At 39.8% G+C, this 12,144-nt stretch overlaps 1 protein-coding gene and 1 long non-coding RNA gene across 2 annotated transcripts in view; one reads left to right on the top strand and one right to left on the bottom strand.

Moving 5' to 3' along the window:
* Positions 1 to 12,144, bottom strand: part of LOC141413949 (uncharacterized) — a 111,003-nt gene that overhangs the window by 31,101 nt on the left and 67,758 nt on the right. The gene's annotated exons all lie outside the window — the stretch shown is intronic.
* The window catches only part of Hsd11b1 (hydroxysteroid 11-beta dehydrogenase 1), a 52,351-nt gene continuing 46,090 nt past the window's right edge, over positions 5,884 to 12,144 (top strand). The window contains exon 1 of the mRNA XM_074048415.1: positions 5,884 to 6,025. The gene's annotated coding sequence lies outside the window, so the exon portion shown is untranslated. The remainder of the gene's footprint in view (positions 6,026 to 12,144) is intronic.

Genomic DNA, 12,144 nt, shown 5'->3' with positions numbered 1-12,144 from the left:
CAAACACATTTTATGAAGCCAGTATTACACTTATCCCAAAACCAGGCAAAGACACCTCCAAAAAAGAGAACTATAAGCCAATCTCCTTAATGAACATTGATGCAAAAATCCTCAACAAAATAATGGCAAACCGAATTCAACAACACATCAAAAAGATTATTCACCACGACCAAGTAGGCTTCATCCCAGGGATGCAGGGGTGGGTCAACATACGAAAATCAATAAACGTAATAAACCACATTCACAGAAGCAAAGACAAAAACCACTTGATCATCTCAATAGATGCAGAAAAAGCCTTTGATAAGATCCAACACCATTTCATGATAAAAGCTCTAAGAAAACTAGGAATAGAAGGAAAGTACCTCAACATTATAAAAGCTATAGATGACAAACCTACAGCCAGCATTATACTTAATGGAGAAAAACTGAAACCATTTCCTCTAAAATCAGGAACCAGACAAGGATGCCCACTATCTCCACTCCTATTCAACATGGTACTGGAATTCCTAGCCAGAGCAATTAGGCAAGAAGAAGGAATAAAAGGAATACAAATAGGTAAAGAAACTGTCAAAATATCCCTATTTGCAGATGACATGATCCTATACCTTAAAGACCCAAAAAACTCTACTCAGAAGCTTCTAGACATCATCAATAGCTATAGCAAGGTAGCAGGATATAAAATCAACATAGAAAAATCATTAGCATTTCTATACACTAATAATGAGCAAAGTAAAAAAGAATGCATGAAAATAATTCCATTTACAATAGCCTCAAAAAAAATCAAATACCTAGGTGTAAACCTAACAAAAGATGTGAAAGACCTCTACAAGGAAAACTATACACTTCTGAAGAAAGAGATTGAGGAAGACTATAGAAAGTGGAGAGATCTCCCATGCTCATGGATTGGTAGAATCAACATAGTAAAAATGTCTACACTCCCAAAAGTAACCTACATGTTTAATGCAATTCCCATCAAAATTCCAATGACATTCATTAAAGAGATTGAAAAATCTACCATGAAATTTATATGGAAACACAGGAAGCCACAAATAGCCAAGGCAATACTGAGTCAAAAGAACAATGCAGGAGGTATCACAATACCTGACTTCAAACTATATTACAAAGCAATAACGATAAAAACAGCATGGTACTGGCACAAAAACAGACATGAAGACCAGTGGAACAGAATAGAGGACGCAGATATGAAGCCACACAAGTATAACCAACTTGTCTTTGACAAAGGAGCTAAAAATATGCGATGGAGAAATAGCAGCCTCTTCAACAAAAACTGCTGGGAAAACTGGTTTGCAGTCTGCAAAAAAACTGAAACTAGATCCATGTATATCACGCTATGTCAATATTAACTCAAAATGGATCAAGGATCTTAATATCAGACCCCAAACTCTAAAGTTGATACAGGAAAGAGTAGGAAATACTCTGGACTTAGTAGGTATAGGTAAGAACTTTCTCAATGAAACCCCAGCAGCACAGCAACTAAGAGATAGCATAGATAAATGGGACCTCATAAAACTAAAAAGCTTCTGTTCATCAAAAGAAATGGTCTCTACACTGAAGAGAACACCCACAGAGTGGGAGAAAATATTTGCCAATTATACATCAGACAAAGGACTGATAACCAGAACATATAGGGAACTTAAAAAACTAAATTCTCCCAAAACTAATGAACCAATAAAGAAATGGGCAAGTGAACTAAACGGAACTTTCTCAAAAGAAGAAATTCAAATTGCCAAAAAACACATGAAAAAATGCTCACCATCTCTAGCAATAAAGGAAATGCAAATTAAAACCAAGCTAAGATTCCACCTCACCCCTGTTAGAATAGCCATCACCAGCAACACCACCAACAACAGGTGTTGGGGAGGATGCGGGGAAAAAGGAACCCTCTTACACTGCTGGTGGGAATGTAAACTAGTACAACCACTCTGGAAAAAAATTTGGAGGCTACTTAAAAAGCTATACATTGATCTACCATTTGATCCAGCAATACCACTCTTGGGGATATACCCAAAAGACTGTTACTCCAGAGGCACCTGCACACCCATGTTTATTGCAGCACTATTCACAATAGCCAAGTTATGGAAACAGCCAAGATGCCCCACCACTGACGAATGGATTAAGAAAATGTGGTATCTATACACAATGGAATTTTATGCAGCCATGAGGAAGAACGAAATGTTACCATTTGCTGGTAAATGGATGGAATTGGAGAACATCATTCTGAGTGAGGTTAGCCTGGCCCAAAAGACCAAAAATTGTAAGTTCTCCCTCATATGTGGACATTAGATCAAGGGCAAACACAACAAGGGAATTGGACTTTGAACACATGATAAAAGCGAGAGCATACAAGGGAGGGGTGAGGATAGGTAAGACCAAAAAAACTAGCTAGCATTTGTTGCCCTTAACGCAGAGAAACTAAAGCAGATACCTTAAAAGCAACTGAGGCCAATAGGAAAAGGGGACCAAGAACTAGAGAAAAGGTTAGATCAAAAAGAATTAACCTAGAAGGTAACACACATGCACAGGAAACCAATGTGAGTCAATGCCCTGTATAGCTATCCTTATCTCAACCAGCAAAAACCCTTGTTCCTTCCTATTATTGCTTATACTCTCTCTACAACAAAATTAGAGATAAGGGCAAAATAGTTTCTGCTGGGTATTGGGGGGGGGGGAGCGGGAGGGGGTGGAGTGGGTGGTAAGGGAGGGGGTGGGGGCAGGGGTGAGAAATGACCCAAGCCTTGTATGCACATATGAATAATAAAATTTTTTTTAAAATAAATAAATAAAGTAAAAGAAAAGAAAAGAAATTTTACAATGTTAATCACACTGTAAAGTTTCTAAACCAGAGGGCAGCCCTAAAGAAGTTGAATTTAAGTCTTGGTATGGAACAATATTAAGAGTTATAATTAAAGATTTTCCTAAGCCTCAGGAGGCCAGGTTGAAATTTTTTGCAATGTTCATGATTTCATTAGATTTTGTCATGCACTAGATAACAACATTTAAGTCAATGATGGACCATGCACACAATGGTACAATAACATTATAATGGAGCTGAAAAATTCCCACTGCCTCATGATGTAACCATCACAACGTTGTACAACAACACATTTCTCACATATTTGTCATAATACTGGAGGAAAGAAACCTATTGAGCTGCTAATCATTTTAGAGTATAGCACATAATACTATGCATTTCATCATTTTAGAGTATATTCCTTCTACTTATAAAAAAACGATGCTTATTATGAAACAGTATGCCATGTTACATAAGAGGTGGCCTCAGACATTTCATGTTCACCACATCTCTTGACTGCATCAGGAGGCCACATCAAGTAATTGACCTAAATTTGTGTAAGTTCACTTGGCAACATCACCTACCTATGCCCTTCTCATTTATGCATATCCCCCATTTAAGCTACACATGACTAACCATACTTCTTGTTCTGGACTACAGATCTGTATCAAATGGTTCAGTCAGTCCTTTCACTAAAAAAAAAGGAAGGAAGAGAGGAACGAAGGAAGGAAGGAAAGAAGGAACAAAGGAAGGAAAGGAAGGAGGGAAAGTTTTAGTAACTTAGTTGTGAGACAGGTACAATGTAGCATGCTTACAGTCTCAACTACTTGGGATGCTGAGATAGGAAGGGTCACTTGAGTCCAGAATTTCAAAACCAATTTGAGACAATGACTCAAAAATTAAACAAAACAAAATTCAGTTCTATAAAATGAAGAAAAATGCCTTAAGAAGATAAGAAAAAATAGAAAGACTTCTACAAAAAGTAATTTCAGAGGTCTGTCTTTTAAAGGTACTGCTATGATATGGTTTGTCACCTCCAAAACTCATACTAAAATTTGATTATTATTATGGTGGAGGTAAAGCCTTTAAGAGGCAAGTAAGAAGGATTAATGAAGTTCTGTTGGGACTGGATTAGTTACCATGAGAGTAGGTTGTTTCAAAGGAGCTCTGCCCTTCCTGTTTTGCCCCTTTTGCATATGCTCACTTGCCCTCCCACTTTTCATCATAAGTTGAGGTAGTACAAGACCCTCATCAGAAGCCAAGATGTCTTCATCGTGCTCGTGGACTTCTCAGCCACCATAACTATGAGATGAAGAAGCTTTTTATTCTTATAAATTATCCAGTTTTGGGAATTCTGAACTAAGGTAGATTGAACAAAGATTAAAAATAATATATTAAATAAAAATGAAAATAGACTTCAGGAAACTTTTTTTTTTTTTTGGCAGTCCTAGGTTTGAACTCAGGGCCTCACACTTGCTAGGCAGGTACTCTACCACTTGAGCCACTCTGCCAGCCCCTTTTTTGGGTTGGGTATTTTCAAGATAGGGTCTCATGAAATATTTGCCCTGACTGGCCTCGAACCATAATCCTCCTGATCTCTGTCTCCTGAGTAGTTAGGTTTACGGGTCTGAGCCACCAGTGCCCAGCAGGAAACATTCAAAGAGAATTCTGCAGTAGACCTGACAGCTGAAGTAAAGGAAAACTTGTCTTTTTTTATTATTTTATTTTAATGGATCCAAATGTGAATTAGGGGATTTTAATGAAAAAAATCACTGAAATGTGAACATGATGACTTGTAAGTATCCAATAAGTGGCTAGATATTTTCAGAAAGCTTTAGAAAGTAGGCTAAAAGTCAACAGAACTTATGGGTCTCTAGATAAAACAACTGTCCCCCGAATTAAAGAATTTTCTATTCTCTAATAATTAGGAGCATATAGACAGAGATTTTTGTAGATATTGAAAGCAGAAGGGATGTTGGAAGAATTAATATCCTATATTGGCTAAGAAACAGAAGGATGTTGAACCAAAATCTGCTCAATGGTGTTTCTCCAAAGGAGACATTAACAGCCAATGATTCCAGTCCTTCCTCCAAAATCATGGCCTCAACTCTCAGTGGACCCAGTGTGCAACCACGTTGATTAAACTCTCCATCATGACAGAGTGCAGTAAGTATGACTTACTACTCTAGCCCCAGTTCCTAGCCCAGTGCCTAGAACAGAGTAGGCACTCATTAAATATTTATTGAATATGCTAAAAAATAAATGAAAGAAGAAAATGAATTTGTATTTACATTTACATTCACACATACAGTATATATGTGTGTACACATAAAACTGTAGTCCATTCCTTAGTCCAAAACAATTCAAACCTCTGGACTGGGATGTGATCGTCCATCATTAATTGCTGGGAATCTAAGTGGAATTATTGTCCCTACTTATGGAGTCTTACCCCTTACAAATCTCGTTGCAGACTGTTCCCTCTCTATCATCCACTTCACCCCCCTTGCTTCTGTGATCACCATAATGGTTTCAAAGTCACATAAGCAGTTTTCCTAAGGATTTTATGATGGAGAAGTGTATGGACATGCAGGCCTCACAGACTGCATTGGATTGCTAGGGTGTCACCTGGCTGAGAAGGAAAATCTGCCCAAACCCAGTTCTTTTTTCAGCAACTTCCTTTGAGGCAAAGTCAAGAATCTGTGAGCACCTGCTAAGGGTGGAACAAGGGTTCTGCTTGGTACTCTCCCCTATGTTCAGAGCTAACAATAGTAATGGGGAAGTCTCCAGGACAACCAGGACCACTTCCAAGTATTCCCATCCTGGGCTACTTAGGAGTCCTCTGTCCTTTGGGGAGTCCTGATGCCTGACACCAGGACTGGCCCACTCTGGCTTTCCTTTGGGGCTCCCTCTGCAGGCACCTCCTGGCTGCCAGCTGGGTCCTAGAATAAGGGCCTTCTCCCTTGGCCTGGGTTTCACCTACTTGTATCAGGTGGCAGACCAGCTGGTTTCAGTCCTGAATCAGGTCTTCTGACTCCTCCCAGAAACCAACCAACTTCTGAGCAGGAAATCCTGCCCCTCCTCAAAGAGTAGGAAACCGCAAAGGAAGAGAGAGATGAAACAGAAGGAAAGCCAGAGGAGGAGGGAGAGAGAGAAGAGAAGCAAAAGGGAAAAGGAGATCAATAAAAAGAACTTAAGCTTGTTCGAGACCTCAAGGTAAGACTTTTTAAAATCATATTATATATGGTAACATCACCATTCAAGTCAGGACCTAGTACATAGTAGGTCTTTAAAAAAAAAAGCTGTTGAAATAATGAATCTATTGAAATGAACAGGAGAACTGGACTAAAAAAAAATTTCAATGTCAAATGCTGGTCAAAAAAAAAAGAAGAAATGCCCGATGAGCTTTCAGATGTGTAGGAGGGAAACTATGATAAGATGCAGATGGAACCAAACGTCTGTTACTGGCACAGAAAGCATTCTGATCATTTTGGGACAGAAAGTTAAATTGAAACAAAAATAAGCTGCAAAGATAGTGAGAAAAAAAAGTCTGCATGTTCTTTTGGAATCATACAAAGATTACAGGTCGTAAGCGTTTTTTAAATATCAGCTTCAACCCGATAACAGATGCAAACACTATGTTGCATCTTGGGAACTGCTACAAGGGCTGGTGTCTGAATGTTGTGTCCAGTCATCGGCTGATCTCATATTATTGAAATCTAGAGTTGTGAGGATGGTTCATTTTATCTCAAGAAGTCTTGTTCCCTGGACCATGGGAGGCCTAAATTTGTCAGTCACAATTCTTCCTGTGTTATGACCTATCCTTTAATCCCAGTCCAGCCTGGCTGCTCAGGATACTGACCTTCTAGACTTAAAAGGGCCTGTTCAGAGAGAATTCCAGGACACCTCTTTCAGGTCTGGGAATTAGAGAAACCCTGACAGGAAAAGGAAATGCCATTCCCCACCTTCACCGTTTACGCAAACCCTCACTTGCCATCAATAGTCGGGATCATCTCATCCAGAGGGTTGTGGTTTACTGATCCCATTACTTGAAGGGATTAAAATAGCTAAACTCATGCTTTAGAAAACACCTATAGACGATGAAGTGTTTTCACAACACTTGGCTTCTGAGTTCTGTTCCCCCAACTTTTCCAACAGAGCTTGACAATATCAGAGGGATACACTTGAAGCATTTTCTTTTTTGCTTTCTTTCTTTTTCTTTTAGTGCCAGTATTTCTCTCTGGGGTTGGTGTGAGTTAATAGGAATCAGAAGCTGAAAGGAAGGTGGGAGAGGTAAGAAGAGATGGAACAATCTGACTTCTGCTTGCTTGCCAAGACTTTAAAGGAATTGCCTTTAGTATGATATGAAAATAAAGTCCCCAAATCCTAGTTCTTTCTTAATACTTATTTCAGTACAACTAGAAGCTCCCTGAATCCAATTTCTTAAAGGTAATCTAATTTAATCCCTCTTATTTGCCAGGTAAGGAAATTGAAGCCAAGACAAGGGGAGGGCCTTGCCTGTAATCACATGGTACATGTCAGTGGTGGAGGGGGGACTGGATCCCAGCATTCCTGACCCACGGTCCTTTTAAGAAATCAACCAAACTTTACACAAACATACCTCTGATGCCCAGGACCTCATAAACACTACATCTACAAATGGAATACTCAGTTAAGATACTCAAGTAATCCTTGGCTGCAAAAGTAGACAAAAGAAAAAACTTCCCCCCTAGTTAAGCTTTTCCAGAATCCATTTCATAATTATTAGGAGACTAGAGAGTAGAAAGATTTAAGGCAGGTTTGTCATGACAGAACTAAAATATGTTCTGTTCCTATCATCGATCCAGCAGTTTATACTTCTCATCTCTTTCTACAGTCTTCATATTATCCTTATTTCACACCTAATATTGTTTAAGTGTGCTCAAATATATAGAGAGAATAAGATCTTAATACTTTTGTGGACTAACATGGATATTTATAGCTAAGTAACTATTACAGACTTACTCAGTTCCCTTCCCCAACATGGATCTTCGCTCTAGCTATTTCAATCTATGTGAGACTTCTTTGACATCTCGTGCTATTTCTAGAGAGCAGAATACATGCAGTACTCTCTGCTTGGAATGTCTTTTCCCCCAGTTTCATCTCTACAACTCATATTTAGCCTTCAAAACTTAGTTCCAAGTCTACCTCCTCCTTCGGTTGATTTGAGTCATACACTGTGCTTCTGTAGCACTCCACATGCATGCTATGATAGCATATATTACACTGCTGTGATTTGATTTCCTTGCTACTTTCCTTATACTTGACTATAGTCTACACCACAGCTTCTATATTCTTATCACCTAGCACAGTTTCAGATATGTATTAGTGCTCAATGAACATTGTATAAAAACTAGGCAAGTGAAAAAATGAAATATTTCCCCTCCTTTCCTTCCATTAAAATCACTTAGTAAAGGCTTATTTCCATGTTCTTGACTCTTTGGTAACTTGGGGGCAAACAGAAGATGTCACTATTATAAACTCCCCTTCCTTTTGAGCCTGATAAAAGATTATCTAGAGTTATACATGGCACTCTGCTTCCTTAAAAAAAAAATGTACTGGTCACAGTAGAAGAATTTTCATGCTATAAACCACAAGGACAAGGAGAATGGAATATGGGCACAGAGATAACAGCACTTGAGAAATGTCAACACCCTTTTCAAAGATGGAAAGTGGATGGACAAGTGATAAGTGACTTTGCAAACCTGAGATTGCTCATGATGGGAAGTTGACAAGAAGCCAGGAGCCTAAGAAGGAATGAGGGCATTAGGAACCTGAGAAAACAACTGAAGAGATGAGAGTGAAAATAGGAGGACACACTTGCCCTCCAGAGTTACTCCAGGAAGGGAAAGCTTATTTTCTGGAGAAACTGACTCAAGAGACACCAGATTCAGAGGCATCAGGCACAGCAGTGGGCAGGGTTAGGCACAGAACTAGAAACAGTGGGACAGAAGGCCTCCATACTGAAAGATGAGATTCTCCAGCCCCCATTCCTGGCTCAACTCCCAGAACAAGAACAGCCTGGCTTATAACCCCTCTCCACCCACCCTACCCTAGCTCACAGTGGGCAGAAGAATTACAAAGTCCTCCCTGTAGAAAGAACCCAACCAAAGAGAAAGCTATGACACAGACACAGATATGTGGGGGGTCTCAAAATGAAGGTGCCGATACCCTTTGGATTTTCCAACCGTTGACAGAGCCTGACCTCACACACAAAGCTTCCAACAGCCAAGAAATGGACTTCAAAGGTTACAAAGGATGGGAAGAAAGCCTGTGATATTAAAGATCCCTGCACAGATCATCTGGAAAGCAGGAGAAGCATCAGTATCCCCCTAGACGTAATCAATATCCCCCTAGATGTAAGGGAAGATAGCACATCCATAAATTAAGATCAGAAAGCCATTCTTAGAGCCAGGGTGTAGCTCAACTGGTAAAGGGCCTGCCTAGCAAGCACAAGACCCTGAGTTCAACAACAACAATAAAAAGCCTTTTTTTTTTAGTACAGAGAACAAGCAAAAGCTCTTTATAAAAACAAAATACATGTAATCTTAGCTACTTAGGAAGCTGAGAGAGGATTGAGATTTGAGGCCAACCCATCTCCATGAGATCCCCCATCTCCAAAAATACCCAGAGCAGGGCCTGGAGGAGTGGCTCAAGTGGTAGAGCGCCTGCTTTGCAAGCAGGAAGCTCTGAGATCAAATTCCAGTCCCACCAAAAAAAAATGCAATTGGAAATTTTAAAAGTTATAATAAAGCAACAGAAGATAAAATTATGGAATTCCCCCAGAAAGTAGAACCAAAAGAGAAAAAGATGAAAAATAGGACAAAAAAGAAAAGAAACTTAAAAGATCAGCCCAGAAGTTCTGACATCTTCTAAGAATTCCAAAAAGAGAGCACATAGAATACGTAAAAGAATCTATTATCCAAGAAATAATTTCTCCAAAACAAAAGATTTGAATTTCCAGATTGAATGAATGGACTCAGTGGGTGGCCAACTGAATGAACGACAACAAAAAATACTCTCCCCAAAAGCACATTATCATTGGAAATGTTAGAACCCCAGAAATAAAAGGATCTGAAAAGTTCTAGAGAGAGAAAAACAGTTCACAAACCAAGGATCAGAAATCAAAACAGTCCTTGGACTCCTCAGGGTCAGCACTGGAAGCTAGAAACTGAACAGCAATGAAGCAAGGTCTTCCAATCTAGAAATCCTTACCCAGCCAAAAACAATTAAGGGCAAGGTAAAGTAAGGACAAGCAGACAGGGCTGACCAGAACTGCCACACTGCTTTTTAAGTGGTCAGGGCCTGATGGATTAGTGCCCGCACAAAGACGTTTAAAATGTGAAAGATCAGTCCTGTATCCAAAGTCTCAAAAAAATTCCCTACCATTCATGAGGAAGTACACCAACAAAGAGAAAGGAGTTCCCTGGTAATATCGAAGAGATGACCCCTCTCTAGTGGACTATAAAGGTCCTGGTCCAGGCTGGAAAAGGGAGAACTCCAAAAAAGATGTCGCCAATTAAAAAAAAAAAAAAAGTTCAGCTACAAGGGAGGAAGAGATAGATGGATGGAGGTTCTAGACCAGTTCCCACAAAAATGTTAGCACTCAATTATCTCAAAACAAAAAAAGCTGAGCATGGTGGTACACACCTGTAATCCTAGCTTCACAGGAGGTAGAGATAGGTGGATGGAGTTCTGAGGAGAGTTCTGGGAAAAAGGGACAGAGACCCCATCTGAAAAATAAACTAAAGCAGAGGGGGCTGAGGAGTGTGGCTCAAGTGGTAGAGTCAGCTTACCTAGTCAGCACAAGGCCCTGCGTTCCAACCTAGTACCATAAAAAAAAAAGGAATTAAGATGTTACCCAGGCAATGTGACCTACTTTTTTGCAATCCTGAACCACTAAGAAAGCAGACAAATTATAAAAATGGAGATAGTGAACCAGAGATATGGCTCAAGTGGTAGAGCACCTGCCCAGCAAGTGTAAGGCCCTGAGTTCTAACTCCAAAAATAAATAAATAAATAAAAAGAAATTAAAAAGTGGAGATGATTAGATAGTTATTAACTTTCAAGGGGCAAAACAAAGACTAAAAGAAACAGAAATGCAATCATAGTATACTACATCACTCAGCTGTAAACAATGAATCATAATAGCAATACTGATTAGTGACTTCATTAAAATATTAGGAACCTGGAAGAAGGGGAATGAGTGCTTGTGTATGTTGAAAAAAAAGAAAAGTCCCAATATTCCTTAGTAGAAAATTGATAAGTAACTTCCAAAATTGCGAAATCGAGAAATATCAGTAAAAGTATATTCCTTAACAAATATGGAGTTGATCTGGGGAGGAGGTGAATAAGTTTTGACTGCTTCTAACAGGACTAGGGCATGGGGACAGGAAGAGCAAAATTTGCTGTAATTCATTATAAACTTTCTGGGTCCTCCTTGTGTAATGTATTGATAAATATAAGAATTAATTTTTTAAATGACTCAGTCATAACCCAGCAGTCTCCCAGGGATTACATTCTGTCTGTCAGCCAATGCACTAATGACTGGAGCCATTCAGTGAGGCCTCACACAAACCACAGGTAAGGTATTTACCTAATCACCTAATGCAGAACCTATCTGTTCACAGTTTACTTCAGAATCATCTGGCCCGCCTCAGAAAAAACAGAGCTGAATAGTCATTAAAATGGAACAGATTTTAAACAGGACTGTTACACTAGAGGAAGTAGAGGACCAGAACCGGGCTCAGCTCTGAATACAGCATGGACAAGTGAGAATTGATAGCCAGATTGCAGGATGGTGATCGGCAGGTGGAAAATTACGGAGAGGAAACATCACGAATAAAGGAGGGGAAAGGATTTTCTGACCAAACTGACCTAGCAGGATTCTTGCTGGTCACTGGCCAGAGTGACCAGACCATTACCTGAAGGATGGAGGAGGATGAAGAAACTGATCAGATATCCAGAGTGAACAGATATTGGGGGTTGGGGGAGAGGGAGGATCTTGCTAACTGACTTGGCAGGGTTCTTGCTAAAGCTGGATTTTGCAAGGAAGTGCGTAGATGGGCCAAGCAGAGCCTCTCCGCCAGGAGCTTTGTAAAAATACAGATTCCTGGGTCCCACCTTTGATGACAGTGACTTGGCAGGCCTTGGTGGGGTCTGAGAATCGGCCCTCTGTTCACCCAGGTGAGTTGGGGAGGTTTGGGAACTACAACCACAGAGCAATTGTGAGCGTAGGAAGGGTGGACGGAGTCAGGGAATACGATTTTACGCGTGCAACTGTTGGAGTATTTGTC

This window comes from Castor canadensis, chromosome 11 (assembly GCF_047511655.1).
Source record: "Castor canadensis chromosome 11, mCasCan1.hap1v2, whole genome shotgun sequence".
Taxonomy (NCBI): Eukaryota; Metazoa; Chordata; class Mammalia; order Rodentia; family Castoridae; genus Castor; species Castor canadensis.
This window is presented reverse-complemented; position numbering and strand designations above follow the sequence as displayed.